The following is a 10,366-nucleotide window of genomic DNA, read 5'->3' on the forward strand; positions in this document are numbered from 1 at the left end:
TAAAGAATCAGCACTATCAATACAGGATGGGTAACTTTTATCTGAACACGTGATTTTTAAAAATTTCAAATTACAAAACATTGGACATTGGAAACAGCAACACTTCACTTGTAAACTCTTAAGTGCAAGTACTACAAGTGTTTCAGGATTAACATCTTCGGATAGAAAATACACTGTCCATAAGAACTCAAAGCTAGCCACATATACATACACTGACTTTGGTATGCATTCATTACATTATATTTATTTTTTTAAAAAATACTTATATGTTTCAGTGAAATAAATTTTCTCAATTACGACTGATGCTTGACAAATGTAACAAGGTTAAGAAACTATTTACAAAGTATAAAACTTTTAGCAAAACTTTGAAAGCAATGATAAAATAAAATCTCATTTACTATTTCTTTTGGCAATACCAATGGTAACTGCTCCATCATTGGGATACATTAGTTCAAAATCAGGAGGGCAGTGCATCTATTTCAGGGAATGTTAGTCAATCTATATCAAGGGGGCAATATAATTAGGACTATAATATTGCTGTTCTTCTAATATATTCATACGAGTTTTGTTGAATAAAATCTGCAGTGTGTCATGTGATTTTTGTATCTAGCTTTGTTACTGTACATGTAACTTTTATTTTGCATATACTTATATGAAACTTATGTAATATACAATTTTCATATCATTATTCTTATTATTAGTATTATTATTATTATATCTGCCTTTGTTCCATTCAATGTTTGTTTTTTAATACTTATGTATTATAAAAAGTAGGGTTGTGTATGTACCAATTTTATGTTCAAACAATATTAAAACATGCTTACTTTAATTACAATATTGAAAATTTAGAAAGTTTAATATAGCACAATGCATTACAAATATATACAAATTAAGCACAAAATAAACCGACTTTGTATGAATCTGTCTGACTCTACTTAAACCTATTTCTACTTTGACAAAGCTCATCAAATCATTTAATGTTTTATTTTTAAACTTTAATTTTTAGTTCAAGGTACAAGATTATTGTTTAAAAAAAGTGCACAAAATAATTAAGGGACTTGAAACAAAATAAAATATGGATCATGAAACAAATGTGACAAATATGGTTTAGTTTGAAATCTATTTTTGATCCTAATCAGCAAAATCTTGTATAATGAAATTGTTTTCTCACTATAACAGTTATAATCTTAGCACAAAGAAGAAAAAAGTAAAGTCAAAACACCTACCTTTCAGTATGAAGTTGATGATGAAAATTTCTTCTAAAATGATGACTTCAGCCGTTTACTTCATCAGTAATAATCCAACTGTTTGATACAGAAAAGATGAATACCCTTTTCATATTCATGGTCTAATTATTAAACAAAACATAAGTATGCCAAGTTTGGCATTGAGTCTTAGGGGGGCCATATGAAATTAATTACATCTGTTTTGAGAGCTTCTCTAAACACCTGGGGGCAAATATACAGGATGTCACTGAGACCCTTTTCTTGAGTACCCCAGCCAAGAATTAGACAGGTATTGTGTTTTTTAATTTCAGGAAGGTGACTTGCTAAACAGACACAAAATCAAACACTCTCACGCAAAAGGTATTTTAACAAATTTAGTGATTTTAATCAAGATACTTGTACAAGATGTTAGCTAAGTATCATGGGCATAAAATATATTTTTTTACATATATTTAATTAGGAAGTCTAAACTGTTTTTCTCTAAGGTGTAAAAATACCATTTCTTTAATGAGCATGCAGTAAACACTAATACATACATGTACTTACATTTACAGTGCTCTATATAATAACTGACTAAATTGGGGGTTTTTTTTGCCCCAAAGATTAAAACTATCTGATGGGGTATTTTGTAAACATCTCAAAACACAAACTTACCATTGCAGATTGAGTCTTAATTAGGGAGAGATTTATGATGACTTTCTGGATAAAATCAAATAGCTTAATATCAAGACTTTTGGAAAGTGTATCAAATTATATCAGAGTTAGTGTTCACATACTAATAAAGTACTATCATTTTGGACATGTACAAACATCAAGAACATCTATTTCTGGCATAGTTTATATTAATTAAATGTGTAACCTGAAAACAAAGAATGTGCTTATGACAGGAGCAACAGACAATTAAAGCCTGGACTAAATGCTTAAAATTTAGCTTTTGTTTTTGCATAAATGCCCCAAAAATGCTTCTAAGTTTAAAGAAATTGTTTATAAATATGCAAATACACTGGTGGTTGCCCTTGTACAAATGCATACATGTTATTATCAAAATGTGCAAAACATATACATGTAACTGTCACGAAATTTAGTATTGGACCAAGACAAAATGATTTATTGTGTGAATTGTGTGATTTAGTATTTTAACCTACCTTTAAGATGTCTGCAGTGTGGCAACCCATACAAAATTTTCCACATGGATTGAATATGGAATCCATACGTACTTTTACAGAAATATCCATATGGATATTTTTATTCTACAGGTGAATCACTCTTATGGATTTCAGTGTATCTAAATGGAAACATGGGGTGTGCATTTACTAATTTTATGTTCAAACAACAATAAATGCCCAAATATTCTTTTTGCAGTGTAAACAAAACTGATTATAAATATGCAAATACACTAATCATTGCCCTTCTACAAGTACATACATGTTATTATCAGAATATGCAAAACATATACATGTCACTGTCATGAAATTTAGTAATGGATCAAGACAAGATGATTTATTGTGTGATTTAGCACAGCTTTAAAAAAAATTTCAGTCATGTCACTACGATGTCTGCATTGTGGCAGTTTTCAGTGATGTCTAGAACTGGGGCACCATGCTGCAGACATGTAGCATGATGTCCCACCCAGTCACATTATCCTGACACCAGGACAACCAGTCCTAACATTAACCTCTTAACGCTGAGCATGAAGTGAGGCAGATGCTAGTACCATTTTTATAAGTCTTTGATATGACTTGGCTTGGGGTTGAACCTGCGACCTCCTGCATCCAAGGCAGATGCTCTAACCACGGTGCCACCGGAGCTTCTTTATTTTCTTCAGTTCAATAAGCTCATTAAATTAAAACAGCAAATACTACACAGTCCAAGAATAATGAAGATGGATGGTTTCAGTGCATATGAGTTTTGGAATTAGCCCATATATAGATCTGCCATTGACAAATTGAGGACCTTGTCTTGCTATGATTCATTGATGATATAAAATCTATTAAATATTTGAAGCATTGCTTTGCTGGCATGAAATAATAAGGGCTGTTCAAGTAAAACACACATGGGACTAGAACTTCGCTGTAGTACCAGTATACCGTGGTATTTTTTAGGGTAGGGACAAAAGCCCCTGACATGGGTATGACAAAATCTCCTTAGGAAAAATGCCACTCTGGAAAAGGACAAAAGCCCCCCTTCACAAATTTACATTTTTGAAAATAAATAATTGGTTTTCAATGTTTAAATTATTGCTATGAATCACAGATATTTTAACATGAAATCACAGTGAATGCTCGATTAAATTTTTTTATAATTTATAATATTTCTTAAGTAATATAACTTAAAATAGAATCTTTTATTTTATGCTTCATAATTTTAAGTACAGAATTCTATATTTAGTCATGTTTAAAAGTTAACTATCTACAAGTGTAATTTTCCAAGATAAAGTGCTTAATTGATTTTGTGTGAGAAAAGGTGCAATGAAGCAGAACTGCACCATGAACAATGATGAACTCCAATTAAATGCTGAGAGTAACAAAAGGTATTATGTGGGAGTACTTGTTCCAGTAACACCTGTCAATAGCAAACTACTATTATATGTAATCTACTTTGATTCTTTTATCAATATACACCTACATTTATTGAAACCATTTGGTTTAGTTTTAATCACATAAACTTTAAGGCCATTAGTTTGTAGGATTTTGTGGGTTTAATTAAGTATAAAAATATTTTTACAAATGTGCTTAAATATAGCATGCATTTTGGATTATTCTGTGTAGTAATAATTTGTAGCATAGTGTGCAATACGCAGATGGGTTCAATAAATTTGATTTATTTGTTTGATGTATACCAAAATATGACTACATTGTATCAAAAGAAAAAATACATAAAATACTTTTATTAAAATGTTATTACACATTACATTACACATGATAAAAACTAAATAGTGCAAAGAAGACAATTGTACATCATAGTAAATATAGTAACAATAGGTAAATAAAATCTCAATCATGCACATAAACAGTTCAAAAGAAATGAACAATGAAAATACATAATACTGTAAATAGGAACAATCATGGGGCTTTTGTCCTTCCCCTGAGTGGCTTTTGTCCTAGGGCCCATCTGTCTTACCCCAGTTAGGGTGTCTGTCCTTATGGGGAATTTGTCATGGAATTGGTATTTTTTGGGGTAGTATGTACCATTGTATTTTCTGACTGTGCCGATACATCTGCAGTTTCTGTCAGTATGGAATTTACAGAACTTCCTGAGGAATCTTGTCATAACTTTAATGATATTAACAGTGTTTTCATGACAAAATAGTTCAAAAAATTATCTTTTTTATTAAATAGTTGTACCTGTCACTTATTACAGGTAAATTTTACAAATGTAATTATATTTATGATCCTTTAATAACATGCTTGACACTTTTTATGAAAATGCCATGTGCTAATAATATTTTATCAAACAAATTTGGGCCAAATCCAACTTTTAGATTTAATTTTTTTATAAAAAAAATAAGTAAACAAAACAGAGATCATGTTTTAGTTGTTATATATGTATTCTTTGTAATATGATTATACTACACTTTACATGAGCACACTTCTCAAGTTCACTAAACATTTTCTTGTTTGCCGTGTTTTGTATATTATTTAATTTGTACTGTTTGTTAGGTTTGTTTCCTCCATGATTATACATTATGTATAATTGTATTTTTGACTTTAACTTGTCTACAATCAAGTTTATGTTGTACCTGACCAGTAACATTTGTTTTGTTTACAACAGAAACACAGCTAATATTTTTCCTAACATTAAGGATTAAGCATTTAAGGTTATTATAACTGAAAACATGTTTTTTTAATGAGTCTAGAACATTGGCATTCCCCACAGAATAAACAGTCCCGCCTAATCGATGTTTACCACATTCTTTATTATAATTTTAGTAGATTTTATCTTATTGACAACTAAAGAAAATGTGGAAATGAACTTGGACCTTCATCCTGGTTCTACTTTTGTGTCTTAGTTTTCATGTAATTTTGTTTACTTGAGAAATTATCCACTGATGCATTTTACACCTGACACAGAATCAGTTTTATTGTTGTGTTCAGCATTTTCTACCCAGGATTGTGTATTATATGAATAAAGACAATCTTCTCAATAGTAAAACCCCCACCCCCTTTTTCACAGCCAGTCAGTAATAACAAGCTGAGTAGGAGTCAAGTCACACAGATAAAGAAAGTTGGTGATATTTTTCCCTTTATACCAGTGACTGCAAGCAAGGATAAAGACCAACGTGTGAGAAGGAAATCCGAATACCAGACCTGATGCCAAAGTTTGCATCTTCGTCATCATGACGCGTTTCCGGGAATCTAGGTGATTGCTGAATATTCAGTTTATTGTTGTATAATGTATTTGAATCTTGCATCTTGAATAAATATGCTTAGTATGCATACAAAAGTCTGACTCTGTCATGCTTTTAATCAAGTTTATTGCATAAGGTGTCATTAGCAAATAAAGTGTCAGTGGTGTCAATGGTTGTCGTATCACAAAAAGTGATAGAGAAATAAAGTACCTAACGGCCAACAATCCGTTACACTTATTACAAGAACTGAGTTCATTGAATTGGGGTAGTCGTGTGGTGTGTTTCTTAGTGACTTCCTTTTCTGAGATTTCCTTTACCAACCTATTCCTTGTGGGCTGTTTAAGAACAGTACTTGCCACCAAATCAAACATGTAAGTGGTCCCTTTAAATGTCCACAAGAGACTCATTCTGTTAAAAGCCTTGCATTTTCATCTAGATACTTCTCGACCTCTAAGATTTGTAAACTGTTAGGTACTCTCTGTGTGTGTGTGTGTGTGTGTGTGTGTGTGTGTGTACATTGTCTGCATTAGGACGAAAATTCCATGTTTACATACCAACATTAGGAGGACCTCCGTCATTAGGAGGATATACTCCTAATGCTTCCTCCTAATGTATGTGGAGTAAGCTGTGAAAAAATTTAAATATTGGAATTTGTGTGATTTTTTAAATTAGACCGTAATAAATTTTGGTCATATTGGTTGGGCCGAAATCTTGGATGGATATGATAATAGGTAAAGAAAGAGTGCAAAATAATATTTTCCTATGTTATCTGACATACCTTGCAAGGACCTCTTTGAAATGTGTACCAATTGTCACTTAAAAGACCTGGTAAAGATATCCCTAGTAGTAGCAACAAATATGTATTTAATAATTTACTAAGATTCATACTAATTGCTTTATAAATGAGAGAATACACACCTGATTTGTGCAGTCCTCTCAACGTTGGTGTGTAAACAAGTCGCATGATAAGTCCTCGCAATGTTTGTGTGTAGACAAATTAACTTTTGAAATATCTCGTGTTGATGTTAATACCAATGATATGATCTCTCAACGTTGATGGGTAGTCAGTTCAGCACGTTATATCTGACACATAAAATCAGTAGGGTGCTGACGTGCTGTTAAACCCTACATACATACATACATACATACATACCACCCTGCTACATGTGTTCAAAGTGAGAGAGAACATGATAATCCATTTAAATCGTTACAGTCGAATTTAAATAATTCCAATATCTTTATTTTCCTTTCTTAATCTATGTTGCATATATGTATCTTGTTTGCAATGAATTCTCTCACTCATGTGTTTAGATATTGCGTTTTCTTTACGTTTCTTTATATATATATATATATATATATATATATATATATATATATATATATATATATATATATATATATATATATATATATATATATGTGTGTGTGTGTGTGTGTATGTATGTGCATGTATGTATGCATATATGTATATGTGCATGTATGTATATATGTGTGTGTGTGTGTGTGTGATTTGGATGTTTAACTTAGCTTTAACAAACATTTCAGTCATATAGCTACCATGTCGGCAGTGTGAAATGCTGAAATGTGTATACCTTTATATAGTATATTGTTCATATGTTAACAACTATAGTTTCGTATATGTATCCATTTCAATAGGTATGATAGTGACTTATTTATATCAATAGTGTGTTAAAAGTTGAAGACCACATAACAGATGGGTCACTCGTGACTAAATGTGTTATCCTCGTCAAATACATATTATTATTTATTATTACATCCTCATATAAATACAAATATGCCTACGCACACAAAACAATATGTGCATATGTGTGTCTGATCTTGTATAAAGTGTTGTCCTTTTTTGCGAAACCCGTTTTAATGAAAAACGAGCCACAGCAGTCATCTATCGTTTTTTGGGCAAAGTTCTGTAGCAATGCTTTGATCAATGTGTCCACTGGCAGTCTCTGGCCGTCTTGTTACTTTCTGTATTCCTGTAGCTCTTTAATAACTTCATTATATGACAATAAATAGTGACCACAGACCCTACGAGCTGTAAGATTTTTATTTATTACCCCTTAATATGTTGCCAATAAGGAAACCTCTAATCCTCAAGCTAGGTACATGGAGTGTCCGGACTATGCTGACTGGGCTCCCAGATGATCTCCAGGCAATTAGCAATGTTAGAAAGACTTCAGTCATCAACGACGAACTTACAAGACTCCAGGTCGACATCTCCGCACTACAGGAGACACGGCTACCAGAGTATGGGTCCCTCAGAGAACAGAACTACACGTTCTTCTGGCAAGGAAAGAGAGCTGACGAAGTCAGAGAGTTTGGTGTTTAATTCGCCGTCAGGAACTCTATGCTGGAGATGACAGAACCCTGCTAACAAGGTAACGGAAGACTGCTATCTCTCTGCCTCCACACCGGGTCTGTCAACCTGATCAGCATTTACGCTCCCACACTAAGCGCCACCGCAGATACCAAGGATGAGTTCTACGACGAGTTAAACTCGCTCATCGACAAAACTGCCAAGGAAGATAACTTGATATTACTGGGCAACTTCAATGCTAGGGTGGGTGCCGACCATGACTCCTGGCCTTCTTGTCTTGACAAGTTTGGCACTGGAAAGATGCATAAGAACGGGCAGCGACTCCTAGAGATGTATTTGTACCACGACCTCAGCATCACCAATTCATTATTTCAGACGAAGCCACAGCATAAAGTGTCTAGAAGGCATCCCCAGTCCAAACGCTGTCACTAGCTGGACTTGATCATTATCAGACGGTCTGCCAGGAAGGGTGTGCTTCTTACCCGTACCTCCCACCGCTCTAGGCAAGAGGGTAAACCACGCATTCATTTGAGCGAAACGTTATATCCAGACAAGTCTGAGGAATTCACTTATACCCTTTCCAAGATGTTTGATTCAGAACCTCCCAACAGCAGTACCAAGGAGAGATGTGACCACATCAGACAGATCGTGTACAGCACAGACACACGGATCATTGGTAAGAAGCAGTCAAAGAACAACGACTGGTTTAAGGCTAACTCTGCCACACTTAGGCCAGCATGGTCGGCTGTCTCAGTATGTTCTTGGGAAAAGCACTTAGCACCCATTTCCTCGACATGATATAGTTTATACTATCTTAAAAGTACTCTTAAAAAGGCAACAAACACATTTAAAATTTGAATAGTTTCTCTCTACGTTTCGAGAATCCCCCGAAAAATGAGGCAAAAACAAACAAACAAGAGCAAGCGTTTCTGCAAGAAAATGGCTGATTTCAACTTTATGGGGCAGTATTAATTTCCAGAGAAAAAAAATCAACACAGAGAATCAGAACACAAAAGTTGATAAAATGAAACAAGAACTCCTTTGAATAAAATATTAAAGTGCATTTTAATTCCATTTCTATGCATTAGTCTGGACAGAGGCTTCCATGAAATCGGTAAATGTGGACTTTTCTCGACTTAAGTGTGAGCACATTGCTCAGGATATTATGCTCCATAGACCTGATCTACACTATCTGGTACACTTTGTACACTATCTGGTACACTTTGTACACTATCTGGTACACTTTGTTAAATAATTACATATCCCAATTCCGACTTTAACTTAAGGTCCTACATGATATCACGATACAATTTTGAAGATACGATATGTTGTCACGGTACATACGTTGTGTTCACCTTTACATAAAATTACCATTTTCAGCTTGATTTTATTGCCACAAATATCACGCTACCTAAGCACTAGCAGTCCAACTATTTGAATAAATTCCACTCTATATTTATTATAATTCATATAAATACAACTTAAAAAAACTGCAATATGAAAACAAATTATTATGAACACTGTGAATAATCTGTTCACACTTTATCAAATTCATTGAGTTTACCTGTAACGCACAGGGACTGAGTGTATAATACATGAGGTGCTCGCCGTCAACAAATTTACTCAAGCTGTTATAGTCATCTACAGCCCGCTGAAAGAACGACATTTTTATATTGGTTTCTAGGATTTTATCTCAGCCCCATGTTCTGATCTGAGAAGTTAACAAAAACGGGGCTTGAGTTGGTGGATAAAGTCCTGAAAATTCGTTATTTTCCACTACTTTTTAGGACCTCTTGAAAACTAATGTAAAAACAAAAGCGAACGTTTCTGCAACAAATTGACTGATTTCAACTTTTGGTGGCATTTGCGTTTCGAGAGAAACTACTGCGCGATCTAGAGTGCAGTTTGCTGTCCATGGCGTCATAGCTATTGCACCATACGTGCACAGGGCTAAAAACGTGACTCCTACTCGGTAATCCACAAAAACGAAAGTAAGCTGCATCGCCGCTTAAGCTATTTGCAATTAATGTGTGTGTGTGATTTGGATTTATAATGTAGCTTTAACAATTTTTCAGTCATATTGCTACGATATCTGCAGTGTGGCATTTTATAGTGATGTCTAGCACTGGGGCATCATGCCGCAGACATGTAGCATGATATACCACCCATTTCTATTATCCTGACACCAGGCCGACCAGTCCTAACACTAACCTCTTAATGCTGAGCGCCAGGCGAGGCAGGTGTTAGTATGTTAGTACCATTTTTGTAAGTCTTTGATATGACTCGGCCGGGGTATTTTTATTATTTTTTTAACAAGCCTTTGAAGTTGAGATCCAGAAAGTGAAAGTTACCAAACGGAACTATCATTTGTTTGACAGGTGCACTACTGTACTAAGACCAAGTTGTGTATTCTGCAACCAAGTTACACCCGTCAATCATACACCACAATCAAGGGAATGA

Source organism: Sinohyriopsis cumingii, chromosome 13 (assembly GCF_028554795.1).
Source record: "Sinohyriopsis cumingii isolate HCF-2022 chromosome 13, ASM2855479v2, whole genome shotgun sequence".
Lineage (NCBI taxonomy): Eukaryota > Metazoa > Mollusca > Bivalvia > Unionida > Unionidae > Sinohyriopsis > Sinohyriopsis cumingii.